The 19,072-nt window shown below is 41.7% G+C and overlaps 1 protein-coding gene across 2 annotated transcripts in view; it reads right to left on the bottom strand.

Moving 5' to 3' along the window:
* LOC106603552 (nuclear receptor-interacting protein 1) overlaps window positions 1-9,413 on the bottom strand; it is a 68,487-nt gene extending 59,074 nt beyond the window's left edge. For both annotated transcript variants that reach the window (XM_014197393.2, XM_014197394.2), the window contains exon 1: window positions 9,120-9,413. The gene's annotated coding sequence lies outside the window, so the exon portion shown is untranslated. The remainder of the gene's footprint in view (window positions 1-9,119) is intronic.
* Between the last annotated feature and the right edge of the window lie 9,659 nt (window positions 9,414-19,072).

Here is a 19,072-nt window from a genome sequence, read left to right as displayed (position 1 = left end):
TGACCAGGACACAGACAAAAACAGGTAGCCTAATGCATTAGCAGCTAACTAACTAGTAACTACACAAGACTAAGTAGCTAACTAGAAGAATTTGGGATAGTCATTATCAAATTCTGTAATTATCAAATGGTGTCATATTGTAAGTCATACTGTAAGTTGTTGAACAGTGTGGCTTTGCTTACAATAACATTATCTTTCCTTTCTGAAGGCCATTTATTGGTCTCCTATTTTCATCCTCTTCTTGTGATTTCAAACTGATTGTAAACACACCAGTAGCCTATTTGTTGTATCTACTTTGTAAAGCAATGTGAGTCATGTTTTGATGTATCGTAGCCTATAACTACTTCAGTTAGAAACAATGTATTCTACTGTATTCATGTGTGTATTTTCCTGTTTCATTTACAGTGCACCCACACACTACCATGCCAGTGGCATTAGCCTGCTTGTGATAAAGAAAGGAAGTGAAGAGACCTTCTCCCTGCCCAACCACACACACAGTAGGAGAAACCTTCTGCAGCACCTCCACAGCCTGAGGCCACCATCTCAACAGCAGGGAGAGAAAGTCAACTCTGCTCTGCTCCTCTGTTGTGACCACCCCAACCAACCCAAGGAGACAGTCAGGTCTACTTACATCAGCCTGTAGGTTCGGGCTTCTTCAGACTACAACAAAACATGGCCTTTATATCTGAATATCATCAGTAGTAAGGAAAGACAGAACAATGGCCACGCACATTATGTTTGGCCTGTGTATGTAACAGTACAAGGTAACTGTGTTCTTCTCTCTTGTTGCCACTGCTTCATTGATCGTCACAGTTAGGTTCCACAGCTGTCGTTTCTGAAATGGGGTGCCATGTTTTCATGTGGTGACATGCTTATTTATCTGACCTGCATCTCTCCCCTCTCTCCGTGGATCACTTTGGGAGTAATTTCAGCAAAGTATAAATCATTTACAGCAATCGCAAACGGTAAGAATCAATGTGTGTGGATAATTGAGCGGCCCTGTCAGTGCTCCAAGGCCAGGGTGCAGGAGGGTGAGGTGGGGAGGGGAGTAAGGTGGGAGTGGAGATGGGGAGGTGAGAAAGGTGAGGTGAGAGAGGAAGAGTTATCCAACAGATGAGCCAGACAGCCAGGGCCAGTCAGTATCTCAGAGGGCTGCCTGCCTGCTCCAGCCTCCCTCCAACTTTCATCCCTCCATTTCGTCATTCCACCCTGCCTGCCTCCAGGAGCCACAGCAATAAAGAAGCATTTAGCTGCTCCTGCCATGTCATCAAAATGAGTCCCATTGACTTTGGTTCCATCCCTCCCTTCCACCCCGCTCCTGGATTGGAGTAGATAGCCTAGGAGAGTTGGTGTGATGGGTTGAAAGCATGACCGACATCACATTGTATTTCTACATCACTAATTCAACATCTAGGCCTATTGTTAGCAGGGGTTGGAACCGGTTCAGGGAACAGAACCAAAAACCGGAAAATAACAACATTTTTAGAGGAAAAGAATCAGAACCGGAAGTGAAAGTGATCTATACTATTCCGGAACAGAGCCATCATTTTAAAAGCATGGGGACTGGTTAATAATGTTATTTTACATTCCAGACTTTCAGTCCCACAAAAAACACAACAAAGTGTCTATGCAATGCCCTCTGTCACTCAGAAACGTATTCCAGTGTCTGCCTGCCAGATAAAAATCTTTGCCTGTGTGTGTGTAGGCTACCTGCCCCTCCCCCTCCGAAGCATAGGCTACTCTAGCCTATTGACGTTACAAGCGTGATCCAGAAATTAGGAAGAGAGATTTTACATTTTTATTTTTAAAACCTTTATTTAACTAGGCAAGTCAGTTAAGAACAGATTCTTATTTGCAATGACGGCCTACCCTGGCCAAACCCTCCCCTAACCAGGACGACGCTGGGCCAACTGTGCGCCGCCCTATGGAACTCCTGATCACGGCCGGTTGTGATACAGCCCGGGATCTAACCAGGGTCTGTAGTGACACCTCTAGCACTGAGATGCAGTGCCTTAGACCACTGCGCCACTTCGGAGAGAAGAATGGATTCACTTTTTCAATGCTAATTAAGGATACTATAGTTATCATGTTTCACATTGGATTTATTAATTACAAAAAGGTCAGACGTGTTTTTAAATCTGGTGTCACTCTTCATACACAAGCTTGTTAGCTAGCCAACGTTAAGACAACTCTCAGAAGTTCAAAGACATCGAAGGTTCCTCCATAGAAGCCGCTCCTCCGTAGGTATAATTCTGAGGGCCTAATTCAGATAATGCATGTCATAACAAGATGCCCAGCGCTTCAAGCCTCCTCCTTCTCCCTCTCTTCCACCCACAAAATGTCCCTACAGTTGTCTGTCCATCGTGCATGTAAAAATTATAGCTTGCCCGCTCCATAGCAAGCTGCTCTATCCGCACTGATTGCTGAAGTAATTTCATGTTGAGCTAAATGTAAAAGAAATCTGAGGCTTAACCTTTACAGCTGTGGGCTAAATCAGGGCCACACAGAGTGTTTCTTGGTAGTCTTAAACAAATCTACTTTGAAACCAAAGTATACACCTCACACACATGGTTATGGGCTTTAAAAATAATAATATACCTATACCACATCAGATATAGAGATGAAATGTATTACATTTTGAGTTTGCATCCCAATATTACACTTTATATACGTCATAGAAGACTGAAATATAACAAAACCATTTGACATAGAAACACCGGATTTTCTGCGTAATTTTAAAAATAAAAGTAAAAATTCATTATAAAAAATATTAATAACAGTCCACCCATGTGCCACTAAGTCATTTGAGGAAAGGGCTACGAAGAAACAGAAAGGAATATATAAACAGGTATTTTTTTGGGGGGGGGTCGAACTGGTTCAGTGGGACTGAATGAAAAACAATAACGGTTCTGTTCAGAACGAAACTAATTTCAGTTCCAACCCCTGATTGTTAGAGATATATTTTAACCCAAGCACATTTCTAAAGAGTAGCCAACTGTTGGAAGTTAAGAGGCTGGTCATTACAACACAATCAGCATTCTGATTCCATCTACAACAACCTTAAAGCCTGATACTCCGACCACAAGTTCGCAATGTCTGAACAGAGCTATCGTGGACACGTCGTGACACCTGTCATATACAGTAGTTTACAGTATGCAGATTGTTGACAGACAACCTTACACTGTCCTGACACGAGATTGTGTGTAACTCAAACACAGCTAGCTCGTTTCAGTAGCTCAGCATTCATGAAAACACAACTTAAGCGCACACACTCAAAGGCATGCATGTATGCACACTCTCTCACAGTATAGGCTACACACACCTTCCTCTACAATTGACCCTTAATATACCTACAGGGGTATTTTATACTGTGTCATTTTAATTAGGGCTGTCCCGAGAAAAGAAAATCGTGGTCGACAGAGAGTCATCCTGTTCTTTCGACCAATCGATTGGTCGAAATGTTTAAACCTATTTTTCCATATATAGACAGACACACCATATGTGTTTGAATAAAATCAACTACATATGCAGTGAGATTGTCTGATGCTTCAAGCACACTGTTTGATTAAATAATTAAGACACATAAATGACTCAAGATAGAGCCTGATGGTCACACTGCTCTGTTCGTGCTGAAGCTGCAACACCATTTCAGCCATTTCGTTTTTTACTTGTATCTGACTGAAAAGTTCTGTCACCGAAATCACTCATTTGTTTACGAAAAACATTCCCTATTCCCTCAACCCTTGCTCTCTTTATGTGAAACATGTATGCATCGCATGCATGTGAACAATAGGGCCTGACCTCAAGCCTATCATGATCACATCAATAAACTAGTTATAACAAACTCCGAAACACAGTAACATGTGACAGCAAAATGTGTGCGGAGGACGTGAAAAATAAACTCGAAACGGGCAAATGTTTACTGGCTGCTCAGGAGGGAAAGGGGAAGTCAATTCTGTGGAAGTCAATTGACTTAGTAGTAGAAACTGCTGGAGCTCAAGAAAAAAGAGAGTATAGGAGCAAGCTTTGCGTGAGTATTATGTGTGCCAAACAGTTGCTGTTAGATTACAATATTATATATTTTTCTGACCAGGAACAGTGTAAACAATACGAAATAAATAAGTGTACCAGAGAGTCTGTTCTAACGAAAAATAAAAGATATATAGAGTACCAGTCAAAAGTTAGGACACACTTACTCATTCAAGGGTATTTCTTTATTTTTACTAATTTCTACATTGTAGAATAATAGTGAAGACATCAAAACTTTTAAATAACACATTTAGAATCATGTAGTAACCAAAAAAGTGTTAAACTAATCTAAATAGATTTTATATTTGAGATTCTTCAAAGTAGCCATCCTTTGCCTTGATGACAGCTTTGCACACTCTTGGCATTATCTCAACCAGCTTCATGAGGTAGTCACCTGGAATGCATTTCAATTAACAGGTGTGCCTTGTTAAAAGTTAATTTGTGGAATTTCTTTCCTTCTTAATGCAATTGAGCCAATAAGTTGTGTTGTGACAAGGTAGGGGTGTTATACAGCCCTATTTGGTAAAATACCAAGTCCATATTATGGCAAGAACAGCTCAAATAAGCAAAGAGAAACGATAGTCCATCATTACTTTAAGACATGAAGGTCAGTCAATCCGGAAAATGTCAGAAATTGCAACCCAAATAAATGCTTCACAGAGTTCTAGTAACTGACGCATCTCAACATCAACTGTTCAGAGGAGACTGCATGAATCAGGCCTTCATAGTCTAACTGCTGCAAAGAAATCACTACTAGAGGACACCAAAAATAAGAAGAGACTTGCTTGGGCCAAGAAACACGAGCAATGGACATCAGACCTGTGGAAATCTGAGATTTTTGGTTCCAACCGCAGTGTCTTTGTGAGACGCAGAGTAGGTGTATGGATGATCTCCACATGTGTGGTTCCCACCGTGAAGCATGGAGGAGGAGGAGTGATGGTGTGGGTGTGCTTTGCTGGTGACACTGTCTGTGATTTATTTAGAATTCAAGGCACACTTTAACAGCATGGCTACCACAGCATTCTACAGCGATACACCCTCCCATCTGGTTGGCGCTTTGTGGGAATGTCATTTGTTTTTCAACAGGACCATGACCCAACACACTTCGAGGCTGTTTAAGGGCTATTTGACCATAAGGAGAGTGATGGAGTGCTGCATCAGATGACCTGGCCTCCACAATCACCCGACCTCAACCCAACTGAGATGGTTTGGGGTAAGTTGGACCGCAGAGTGAAGTAAAAGCAGCCAACAAGGGCTCCGCATATGTGGTAACTCTTTCAAGACTGTTGGGAAGGCATTCCAGGTGAAGCTAGTTGAGAGAATGACAAGCGCGTGCAAAGCTGTCATCAAGGCAAAGGGTGGCTACTTTGAAGAATCAAAATCTAAAATATATTTTTATTTGTTTAACATTTTTTGGGGTACTTCATGATTCCATATGTGTTATTTCATGTTGATGTCTTCACTATTATTCTACAATGTAGAAAATAGTAAAAATAAAGAAAAACCCTTGAATGAGTCGGTGTGTCCAAACTTTTCACTGGTACTGAATAAAGCCTTTATTACAGAAGACTAAAAACAGTTGCATGCATTCGTGACTTGCGATTGATTTATTGTTTAGGCTAATTATCCAAAACTCCCTTTGTTATTTCATTTTAAAACTAAAATGCTTGATTGAATTTAAATCATGAATGACTCATAATGCTGTGTGATGACATGAATGATTGAAACAGTATATAGATACGTATAGAAGTATTGAAATAAAGGGCTAAGTAATGAAAATTACACTTATTGATGACGATCATAATAATCATTTTTAGAATGACAATAAGAAGCAGATCAAGAAAAAGGAGGGTATAAGAGCGTGAGCTATGTGCATATTATGTGTGACAAACAGATGCTGTTAGATTACAATAATATTTTTCTGCCTGATTGGAACAGTGAAAACAACACTAAATAAATTATAAGCAATACCAGTCTGTTTTAATGAAATAAAATGGTTAAGCCTTTATTTCAGCATAGCAAAGATTAAAAACAGGCGAATCTGTGAAATTGCTTTATCTGACATTTTGCCGTTGCATGAGGCTTGGTGCTGACGGAATCAGTAGGCTATTAAACAAACACTCAAACAGGCAACATAAGCAAGATATGTCTTATTTCTGTAGATTTTTATGGATGATTTATAAAGCCAGGCACATTTAAGAGTTAGGCTATTGATTATAGACCTAATTAAGTTGGGGTTTTCTCTCTCCTCAATTTTCTTAGACAATAAATGCAAGGGCTGTTTCCTCTTCTCGGCTGCTGCTGCATCCACCGCATTGTTCTCAATCCCAATATGCTGGTTAACTTTCCTATTATGCACATAGCAACATAGGGAAAGGCGGCAATTTTCCACGCATTGAAGATTATGTTTCAGACAGCGACCATATCCAACACGGGAAAAAACGCATTTGTTATAAAATAATATGTGATTTATTTGTGTTGCACCATTATTTTTACAGAATATAACTATATACAATTTCAGTATGACGTCTTAGAGTGATGGACTGTACCATCCCTGTGGCCTCCGCAATGGATTAGTCCACTGAGACAGGGGTGAATCAGACAGGTGTCTCGTGCACCATGAAAAAACGAATTTGCGACTGCTCGACTTAAGAAATCTCGGTCAACCAACAGCCTATCGACCAAACAATCAACCAGTCGACAAAATTGGGTTGGCCCTAATTTTAATACATACACTACAGCAAAGTGCATTAATTGCAAAAACTGTAGCAACACTGTTACAACACTGTAACACCCATTTTCGGGGACGACAGATGGTTTGTTGTCCTGGGGAAACAGAACCTTGATCTGTTAGACCAGGGTCCAGAGTCCAGTCTTGTGAGCATTCAGCAGATGTAACATCATTTGCATATTTCTAATTTAAATATCCTCTGATTCTGTGGCGGGATACCGCACATCAATCATCATCAGTAGCTCCCTAGACAACAACCCACGGCTACAGCAAAACAAGTTGTGTAGAGTACAGTACACTAGCTCAGTGTAGGAGGAATATGGCTGGCATGTGCACCAGATTAGCCTATTCAAGAGCAAGAACATGTTAAATGTGGAGGTTTTAGTTATCTATGGCTCCAGTACAGAGGACTATACACAGCTACCGTTGAACATCCTGTACAAGATCAGGTCAAATAATTAAGTAGCTGAAACACTCCAGAAAGGGAGGGCTAAAAGCCAGACCCCCAGACAGGCTGAGTATTTAAACTTTTCAAAAGTCAGCCAAGTTCACTTCAACAACGCTCAGGCCTATATTTGGCTAATCCACCCCGGTTTGCTGTAAAAGTAGGCCTAGTACACAATTGAATGTGTTGATGTGTTCCAAATGATGAAAAGTAAACAGGTTTGTTGTTGGGGGGGAAGTTTTGCCAGGGTGGCTAAGCACACCTGAAATAACAGTGAGGTCATGCCCTCTCTCTCTCTCCTGTGACTCCGCTGGCTAATCTTCAACCCCTGACTTTTTGCCTCTCCACCGATCCCATGGTCAAATAGCCTCTGCAGAGTCCCCAACAATCGGATGTTCCGGTTTTCAGGGGAAATGGAAAGAGAGCCTGTGACAGGACTTCCGCATTTGGAAGTTAACAAGGCGGCACTCCATATTAACTCCTCCTCCACATTTGCTGGATTGGTTGAACAGTGCAGAAGAGAATGTTCCCTGACATTTTTTTCTCATCAAGACCAGTATGTAGGGGATCTAGTTTCAGGCGTTTCTTTCATGCCTGCTACATTAGGTTAATGGTCAAATGCAGCTACAGGGCATCTGGTGATGACTACTCCAAACAGTGGAATAGTTCAAATCCATTCTACCTGTCAATTGTCAGTAGCCTACTGCTAAGATATTGAATTAAACCATAGCAAACTAAAGAATATATAAGATGTAGATAATAATAATAATAATAATAATAATAATAATAATAATAATCAACAACAATAATAATAATAATAATAATAATGTAGTAGTAATACAATGTCACCAGTACTTTCTGTGTAGAAATCCACAATGCTAATTTAAAATCTGGTATATGAACTGAATATTGAAAACTCAAAAAATGAAGTGACTAAAAAACTACGGTAGGCCTACATTATTCCAGACACTGTGCCAATGATGAATGAACATTTGAGGCGTGCAATGCCAAACATTTTGTCACCTTTGACAAGGAACAAGGAAGCACAACAGATTAATTGAAAATCATCAGCATCCAGTTTTAACTATGAAGCATTATAATGCATTTATAACGTTAAACTACACCAATCAAAACTCTGAAATGATTACTAATTTGGCTACATTGGAGCAGACTACGAAAGAGCCAAATTGATGTTGACAGTCATAATATCAATACCGGGTCTATTTACTAATGCTCATAGAAATAATATTCATTATCTGTATTAGTAGGCAGTGGCTATGCGCCTTTCATTTAGTACTAGTCCTATGCAGCATTGTAATGCAGGTTAAACAGAACATATGTATTCGTGGCCTATCATTTTGTAGGCTATAATTTTTACACGTAGGCTAGACTACAGCGAGGACAGTGCAACAATTGTAACAACAAACACTATAACAACAAATGAACAGTGTCACAACAATGAATGGACAATGTAACAATGTGAGAAAAATACGGAATAGCAAAGTAGCCAGCACGAACAAGCTACATGATTCGTATTTGAGTCATTAGATTTAGGCGACATAACATTGGCGCTTTCTATGGCAAATAGCTATTACATGTCTACGTGCGGTAATGCGTTTTGTTAAGGTCGACAAGGAAATAATCTCAAACTGGCTATAATGTAACCCCGATGCCATTTAACAAAATGGAAACGACATTACCACAGCACTGGCTGGTTTATTACGACTTCTTTACGCAGCGTTTTCACACCGCTATGAGCCCAGAGACTAAGGCTCGAGACACAAACATCCTTCAACCCTCAAAAACATGCTGTAAACATGTTAAATCCATGACACACACCCCGTTTGTGCCCTCGCGGATTTTACAGAGTCGTTCATTTCACAGCCTATTCTGTACATTTAGCTCGGCACGTACCTGCTTGGGTTTGTCTACCCCACTGGCTGACAGTGGACCCCACTCAAGCGAAAAGGTGCATTATCATTCGAAAGGAGGAAATCCTTCGGATAGTCTCGGTGAAAAGGTCGGATTTCTCGAACGCGGGTTAATTATGAAAAATTGATGATTTATTCCAAAATGCCTCGGGTTTGGATCGAAGTGATCAGGCTCTGCGACCTGAAGTCGAATCAGACGGAATTGCTTATTCTCGGAATCCCCTTGCTCCGGAGCACTCAGCAGAGGCGACACTCCTCCTCTCTGCCACTGACACCACCCTTAAAGGAGCAGTTTAAAGGAGCAGTGGCATTATCGACCGATCCCTGCCCCTCTCCAAATGTATCGTTAGACTTAGTGAAAACGTTTGCGGTTTATTGTGTTTAAAAGTAGTATACAATCAGTTTTATAGCCTATGGTTTATAGACACTTAAATAATGTGTTTATTAATGTTGTATACATAATTATCAAATAATGAACTGTCTATAAATTGGGACTACTTACAAACTCTTTGCAACCTCTGAAAGACAGCAAGGATGAGATCAAAGGAAATAGAATGAAAATGTAACAATCAACAACAAAAAACTTGTTGCCTTTTAAAAATTAGCACAATCAGGCTTTTACATTAATGGTTGTATTACATTATACTGATAGTCTGGGCAGTTTAGTAGAGTACGTTATGAATTTCCACTATTACTTAGCCGTAGCTCTTTTTTTCTGTGATATAATGTCTGTGGTATCTACTATGATGGCCCACAGTCTTCTATCTCATTTGGCCTTGAACAAAATGTCTCAGAGGACCTGGGGAACATCTCTGTTTTCTGTCATGAATAAAAACACAACATAACCTACTTCTCTTCTGCACAGCCCTTCTTCCAGAGAAACTCTTTTTATTTTTAGACTGGGGGCCTGGAGGGTGAGAGTGTGGGTGTGTAGGGGGGCAATACAGTTCTCCCACCACACTGATTTTCACTATTGTTTTAATTCCATGTTATTGGTTAGACAGATTTTTAACAGGACACATACATACACGCACACAGGTGCACACGCAAACACACGCAAACACACGCGCACACACACACACACACACACACACACACACACACACACACACACACACACACACACACACACACACACACACACACACACACACACACACACACACACACACACACACAGCTACAGCATTTAGGTTAACCAATGGATAATGTGCCTCATAACTGAATGTAACCTCGCCATAATGGTTAAATAGTCATTTAATTCAATGTTAGTTTAATAAACAGAACTGACACTCAACTTGTCACTGCGATAAATTGTATAGCACCTTAGAAGGTCATTGTTCACGGCATGTCTTACCTTTAATTAGCATTTTACAGTGTAACTGAGGTTAATGTAGGACTCAGAGACTAAAGTTCAGTCCAAATTGGCACTCATATCAACCTTGTATTGTCTAAATTGATGGCTTTTTATTGTCACTGTCTGACTAGATACTACACATGAAAACAGGCTTAACTTTGAGATCCTTTTGTGCTATTTATTTTGTCTTACTAAACGTGCACCATACATCAAGAATGTTCTTCTTGACCACTGAGATGTCAGCCTTTAGGTTCGGGGGAGCAAACGGCCTCAGCAATTTACGGTATCTACCCTCGTAACCTCTGAACTTAAGTGACCTTTCATCTTTGAACTTTGACCTCAAATGCCACATGAATGGAGATTCAATATCCTCCCTTTTATTCCTTCCCCCACCAGAACTGCCCTGACCTCTGCCCCCAAGCTTTTCACAGAAATGTGGTTCACAGAACTTCCACCTTTGACCCTAAGGGAAGGACAGCCTGTGGCTGTTTTTGTGGCTGTATTAAGAACTCTGCATGTAACACAGTAATACTGAAAAGGATCACACACACACACAAAACAAAGTCTCTGGTAACAGACACGATGCTTTGTGTGTTACATTCTACGGTGGAAGTGGTAAGGGTAAAGTCTGTCAGGGCAGCCATGAGGATAACTGTGAAGTTAGAAGAAGTGTGGCGATTCTGACGAACAACAAAAGACAGAAAAGAGGAGAACGCATGGTGCATTTAAGAGGGCTGGTTAACAAGGCGTTTAAGGGCCTTTTGTAAATGCACTCTGATGTTTTACTGGACACACTAGTTAAAATTTTGTTAACACCCAAGATGACTTACTCTGTCATGCAGAATAACCAAAAGTAGTAGGTTTGGATGTTGTATCATGAGACATTACCAAAATAACCGTGGTACCAAAGAAAGCAATACAAGAATGCTGAACAATAATAGATTAATACAAAATGAAATAAAAAAAATAAAAAATGTGGAAATCACATAAAGATAATTGGTATCCTCATGTAGAATTGTATCAGTCTTTCTCTAATTAACAAACTGCCTGCTCATCAATTAATTAAAACTTGAAGAAAGTAGCCAACCTACCAATGTCAAAAAGACAAATTGCTTTAGACAATTAACTAGCCTGGTTGTTTTCTAAGTCTAAACTGTGGAATTTCTCATCCATAAAATACTTGAAAATAGCCATTCAACTGTGATTCACCTTACACATGAGCAAGGGTTCAGTGAGCAGTTACTGGGGCAGATTATTATCAGAATCTTTTTTTCTTTCATCCAGGAATTAAAGAATCCAATCAACCCCCAAGTCCCTCAAATGTTTTTTATGCAATTTAATTCCAGCTGAATATTTCAATGAATAGACAAAAAAGAGACATAGAATGATATGAATCCCAGTGCAAAGTTCTATGGTGCTCCACGGCTGTTCTCCTGAACCCAGTAGTGCAAATAGAGGAGAGTTTAGATTCAGACGCCTGATTGTCTCTGAGGGAGAGAGCCAGAGTGTCAGCAGACATTAACCCATGACCTTTAACCTCTACTCCCCAATTTCATCCGGAACGTCTCCTAAGGTTTGGAGTGGAGGGAGGGGCTTTGAAAGGGCAGGCAGGTGCGAACTGGGATAGGAGCAGGACTGTTGGAAGTCACACTATACTGTAACCTTCGGACTCAAATGAGTAAATAATGGTTGTTAGGGTCTCATGTATAGAAACAGAATGGATAGAGCTGTACTTTGACCTTTGTACCTGAGTTAGCAAAAGCCTGGGTATGGAAATATAATATACTGAGGTACTGTTTTTATTTAAAAAAACATAACCTATTTAAATTTGGCTGGAATTCAATCTTACTGACTGACTGACTGTATCAATTTCAAACCATTTTAATTTTTTGTCACCCTATTTCTACAGTTCCAGATCCCACAAGGAGAGAATTACTCATTAACAAGTTAAACTGACTTTATTGGTGCAACAAACAAAGGACAGGAAAGAGAAAAGCTAGCCTCTGCTCAGAGTAAACACACAAAGATGATATAACACTGACTAGCAGAGATGTTTCACAATCATCTAGAATTTAGATGTTCTGAATTTTTTACTTCTCCCTCTTTGAAGTAAAAATGTTTTCATAGATACACTGACCGGCGTCCGATGAAGCAGATGCTAAGCTACAGGACTGTTTTGCTAGCACAGACTGGAATATGTTCCGGGATTCATCCAATAAATTTGAGAAGTTTACCACATCAGTCACTGTCTTCATTAATAAGTGTATCAACGACGTCGTCCCCACAGTGACCATACTTTACGTACAATACCCAACCAGAAGCCATGGATTACAGACAACACCCACACTGAGCTAAAGGCCAGAGCTGCCGCTTTCAAGGAGCGGGACACTAATCAAGACGCTTATAAGAAATCCCGCTATGACCTCCAAAGAGCCATCAAACAGGCAAAGCGTTAATACAGGACTAAGATCAAATCCTACTACGTCGGCTCTTACGCTCGTTAGATGTGTCAGGGCTTGCAAACTATCACAGATTACAAAGGTAAACCCAGCCGCGAGCTGCCCTCCGACGCGAGCCTACCAAATGAGCCAAATGCCTTCTAGGCTCGCTTCGAGGAAGGCAAAACAGAACCATGCATGAGAGCACCAACTGTTCTGGACGACTGTGTGATTTTTCTCTCCATAGCCGATGTGAGTAAGATCTTTAAACAGGTTAACATTCACAAGGCCCCGGGGCCAAATGGATTACCAGGACGCATACTCAGAGCATGCGCTGACCAGCTGGCATGTGCCTTCACTGACATTTTCAACCTCTCCCTGACCCAGTCTGTAATACCTACATGTTTCAATCAGACGACCATAGTTCCTGTGCCCAAGAACACCAAAGTAACGATATATCAAATTAATTTGATTAATTCGAATGTATGTTTTAGCACAAAATTTGTTTTGAGTTTTTATGACTGTTTATGTCCACTTGTTCTCATGTTGTCTTTTTGGTCTCGTCTCCTTCACTCCTTCTGTGCTGTATGCACCTTGCAATTTACTCACACACACCAAGCCCCTCTCCCTGCCACTCACAACTACAAAGATGAGAGCTCTGACAAGTGGTTTCAACCCGCTATTGTCATTTGAGGTTTTGTCCAACATAATTGGTCATATGGACACCGAAACACATTGAGACGTTATTTTACTGTAATAGAGAAGTTAACCTTTCTAACGATACCGTTTTATGTCTCAACTACTCAAATTGCGAGCAGAGCAGACACTACTAAAACAGGAGTATCAATAAACATTGATTCTGGAAAATTAATTCTCAGTTTGTCGTGTGTGGTACCACGTACCGCTCGCAGCATTTTAGCCAAAGACTGATGTACCAGCTGTCTAGTCTGTGTTTTATAAATGTGCAATGTGCATAAAACACAATAATATAAGGAATTGGCAATTTGTTCTCATTTTGAGAAATAAGGTAGGCCACTTGATTTCAACATCTGAATAAAGTGGACAGGCTAGCATAGTGTTCCAACAGTTAGCGACAGACAGAAGGGTGTGTTCATAACAATTAAACTGTGATACCTTGTTAGCTAACAAAAATATCCAAGTTGGCTAAACTTGAAATGTAAAGATAAGCTGGCTACTCACTAGCACATGGGCTTGTGCTTGAGAAATTGTTTATGTGACCGGTGTTCATTTTCTATAATGCTGCTACAAGAAGTTAGTCATTATTAGTGAATGTGCATTATGCATGGCTCTGGTTAAATAACAAAAATGGCATTTTCATAGACAGACTTGAAAGCCAGATCATTGATTATTGCAAAACAAGCAGGTTAAACTATTTTGATAAAATAACTACATTATTACTGGGTCTTATGGTTGTGGAAGGCTTATATTTAGCCTAGGTATAATTTCACAAGCCCTGAATTCATTAGATTATTGCTGCTGTTTGAAATGCAGTGTATTTGACCTTTAATTGTACAAGAAAGCTTATTTAGAGAAAACATATGTGACGCTGGTATAAAGGATTTGGAGACAGGCGCAGGAATAAACAATATGGGTTTTTAATACACCCAAAACAAACACGTATACAAGAACACTGGGCTGTACCCAAACAAAAATGTGAGGGGAAACCTCGTTGAACGACAAGGGACGATACCCGTAATACACAATATATAAAGAACGCAGCATAACAGCTGCACCAACGCATAGGTGCTCACACGACCAACGGACATGGGAACAATAACCGATAAAGACCGAGGGAACAGAGGGCACATATATAACATACTAATCAGGGGAAATGGGAACCAGGTGTGTGTAATCAGACAAGACAGTCCGGGGTTGATGATAATGAATACCATTCACTGAAGCCTAGAAAGCTGGTGATGTAGACCTCCGGAACTGGTGAACAGAATGAGCAGCAGTACTGGGGGGATCCGTGACAACATAAAAATATAAAGATACAGTATATATCGGGAATCGCCCATCATTTAGAAAAAATCTAGATATGATTTTTAGGCCATATTGCCCAGCCCTATCGCCCAGTAGCACTCACATCTGTAGCCATGAAATGCTTTGAAAGGCTGGTCATGGCTAACATCAACACCATCATCCCAAACATCCTGGATCCACTCCAATTCGTATACCGCCCCAACAGATCCACATACGGCGCAATCTCTATTGCACTCCACACTGCCCTCTCCTACCTGGACAAGAGGAACACCTATGTTAGAATGCTGTTCATTGACTACAGCTCAGCGTTCAACACCATAGTGCCCTCCAAGCTCATCACTAAGCTCAGGACCTTGGGACTGAACTCCTCCCTCTGAAACTGGATCCTGGACTTCCTGATGGGCCGCCCCCAGGTGGTGAGGGTAGGCAACAACACATCCGCCACGCTGACCCTCAACACGGGGCCCCTCAGGGGTGCGTTCTTAGTCCCCACCAGTACTCCCTGTTCAACTACAACTGCATGGCAGTGCACGTCTTCAACACCATCATAAAGTTTGCTGACGACCCGACGGTGTAAGGCGTGATCACTGATGAGAAAGCTTATTGGGAGGAGGTCAGTGACAGTGCCAGGACAACAACCTCTCTCTCAACATCAGCAACACAAAGGAGCTGATTGTGAACTACAGGAAATGGAGGGCCGATCACGCCCCCATCCACATCGCTGTAGTGGAGCAGGTAGAAAGCTTCATGTTCCTCAGTGTCCACATCATTAAGGAATTAATATGGTCCACACACACCAACATAGTCATGAAGAAGGCACTACAATGCCTCTTCCCCTCAGGAAGCTGAAAAGATTTGGCATGGGCCCTTAGATCCTCAAAAAGATCTACAGCTGCACCATTGAGAGCATCTTGACTGGCTGCATCACCGCTTGATATGGCAACTGCTTGGCATCCGACCGCAAGGCGCTAGAGATGGTATTGAGTACGGCACAGTACATCACTGGGGCTGCACTCCCTGCCCTCCATATCATCTATTCCAGGTGATGTCACAGGAAGGCCCTAAAAATGGTCAAAGACTTGAGCCACCCAAGTGATAGACTGTTCTCTCTGCTACCGCACGGCATGCGGTACCGATGCAACAAGTCTGGAACCAACAGGACCCTGAACAGCTTCTACCCCCAAGCCATAAGACGGTTAAATTGTTAACCAAATAGCTACCCATACTCTTGGCATTGACCCTTTTTGCGCTAACTCTTTTGACTCATCACATCAGCTGCTGCTACTATTTATTATCTATCCTGTTGCCTAGTCACGTTACCCCTACCAATACTGAGTGTACAAAACATTAGGAACACCTTCCTAATATGGATTGCACCCGTTTTTGCCCTCTACTCGTTGAGGCATGGACTACAAGGTGACGAAAGCGTTCCACAGGGATGCTGGCCCATGTTGACTACAATGCTTCCCACAGTTCTTGACACACATGGGAAACTGCTGAGCGTATAAACCCAGCAGCGTTGCCGTTCTTGACACACACAAACCAGTGCACCTGGCACCTACTACCATACCCCATTCAAAGGCACTTAAAACTTTTGTCTTGCCCATTCTTCTTCGGAATGGCACACATACACAATCCATGTCTCAAATGTAAAAAATCCTTCTTTAACCTGTCTTCTCTTCACTGCAGATCCTCTCAAGCTCTGTCCGGTTGGATGGGGAGGGTTGCTGTACAGCTATTTCCAGGTCTCTCCAGAGCTGTTCGATCGGGTGGCTGGGCCACTCAAGGACATTCAGAGACTTGTTCCGAAGCCACTCCTGCATTGTCTTGGCTGTGTGCTTAGGGTCGTTGTCCTGTTGGAAGGTGAACCTTCGCCCCAGTCTGAGGTATTGAGCGCTCTGAAGCAGGTTTTCATCAAGGATCTCTCTGTACTTTGTCCCTGTCACATAGAGTAGGCCAGACGGCTTAATTAACTGAAAAACCTAACCTATATCAAATAAAAAGATGGCGGAGCCACAAAAGTACTATTGTGCAAGGGTGTTTATTTACATAGTGAATCCAGAAGAAAAACAACAGTACTGCCATCCAAAGTATACATTATGGGGACAGCTTAAAAACAATGCTGCCCCATCAACAGATCAATCCAAAATGGTTCCCCCTTGACCTGAAAGAGAGGCTCTTTTTGTAGGGGAAGCCCCTCCCATCAGAACATACCCAGCACTAATTAATTAAGCAATTACCTTCATCAAAGCCTACATTTTCCACTCAGCGAAACATAATGAATTATATACATTGCAACATGTTTCTCATGATACAATATACCAATATAACATTTACAAAATCCCATCCCTACTGACATGGAGTCTTCCAATATGCCCATTCACACGAACGAGCCATTCAGGACAGGCACTACAAAGCCAGCCCGATTACCGTAGCTCTGGTCCTTATCCTAGCATACCCAGAAGCTACAGAGATGGAGAGAGAGGAACAGAACCAAACAACGCACTCATCCATAACATTGATAAGTACAATAAACATTGTTTAAATTAAACAGGAAGGCTTGTCTGTGTATTCTTTATACCATAAACTGTTACTGACGGGAGGTAAGAATTAAGTGTGAATTGTATGTACTAAGATAGGGAAGTTAACTTGTGTGTCAACCCACATTGTTAACGTAGCTGATAACGGAGCAGGGAGGTGCGATGAATGTGTGTGTGTGTTGGTGTACCAAACTCTGCCCGCGGCCAGTGACGGACTTCTCTGTCACAGTCCCGTTCATCTATGCCTTGATCCTGACTAGTGTACAACATTTACATTTACATTTACGTCATTTAGCAGACGCTCTTATCCAGAGCGACTTACAAATTGGTGCATTCACCTTATGATATCCAGTGGAACAACCACTTTACAATAGTACATCTATATATTTTTTTTTGGGGGGGTTAGAAAGATTACTATATCCTATCCCAGGTATTCCTTAAAGAGGTGGGGTTTCAGGTGTCTACGGAAGGTGGTGATTGACTCCGCTGTCCTGGCGTCGTGAGGGAGCTTGTTCCACCATTGGGGTGCCAGAGCAGCGAACAGTTTTGACTGGATTGAGCGGGAACTGTGCTTCCGCCGAGGTTGGGGGGCCAGCAGGCCAGAGGTGGATGAACGCAGTGCCCTTGTTTGGGTACCTTATTTACGTGAAATACCTTATTTACGTGAGTATTCAGACCCTTTGCTAAGAGACTCAAAATGTTGCTCAGGCGCATCCTGTTTCCATTGATCATCCTTGAGATGTTTCTACAACTTGATTGGAGTCCACCTATGGTAAATTCAATTGATTGGACATGATTTAGAAAGGCACACACCTGTCTATATAAGGTCCCATTGTTGACAGTGCATGTCAAAGCAAAAACCAATCTATGACTTTGAAGGAATTGTCCGTAGAGCTCAAAGAGAGGATTGTGTCGAGGCACAAATCTGGGGAAGGGTATCAAAACATTTCTGCTGCATTGAATATCCCCAAGAACACAGTGGCCTCCATCATTCTTAAATGAAAGTTTAGAACCACCAAGACTCTTCCAAGAGCTGGCCGCCCGGCCAAACTGAGCGATCGGGGGAGAAGGGCATTGGTCAGGGAGGTGACCAAGAACCCGATGGTCACTCTGACGAAGCTCTAGAGATCCTCTGTGGTGATGGGAGAACCTTCCAGAAGTACAACCATCTCTGCAACACTCCACCAATCAGGCCTTTATGGTAGAGTGGCCAGACAGAAGACACTCCTCAGTAAAAGGCACATGACAGACCACTTGGAGTTTTCCAAAGGGCACCTAAATATTCTCAGACCATGAGAAACAAGATTCTCTGGTCTGATGAAACCAAGATTGAACTTTTTGGCCTGAATGCCAGGGACTTGTACACTAGTCAGGATCGAGGGAAAGATGAACAAAGTACAGAGCAATCCTTGATGAAAACCTGCTCCAGAGCACTCAGGACCTCAGACTGCGGTGAAGGTTTACCTTCCAACAGGGCAACGACCATAAGCACACAGCCAAGACAACGCAGGAGTGGCTTCGGGACAAGTCGCTGAATGTCCTTGTGTGGCCCAGCCAGAGCCTGGACTTGAACCTGATTGAACATCTCTGGAGAGAC

This window comes from Salmo salar, chromosome ssa04, assembly GCF_905237065.1.
Source record: "Salmo salar chromosome ssa04, Ssal_v3.1, whole genome shotgun sequence".
Taxonomy (NCBI): Eukaryota; Metazoa; Chordata; class Actinopteri; order Salmoniformes; family Salmonidae; genus Salmo; species Salmo salar.
The sequence above is the reverse complement of the archived record's forward strand: the minus strand, read 5'-3'. Positions and strand labels throughout refer to the sequence as shown.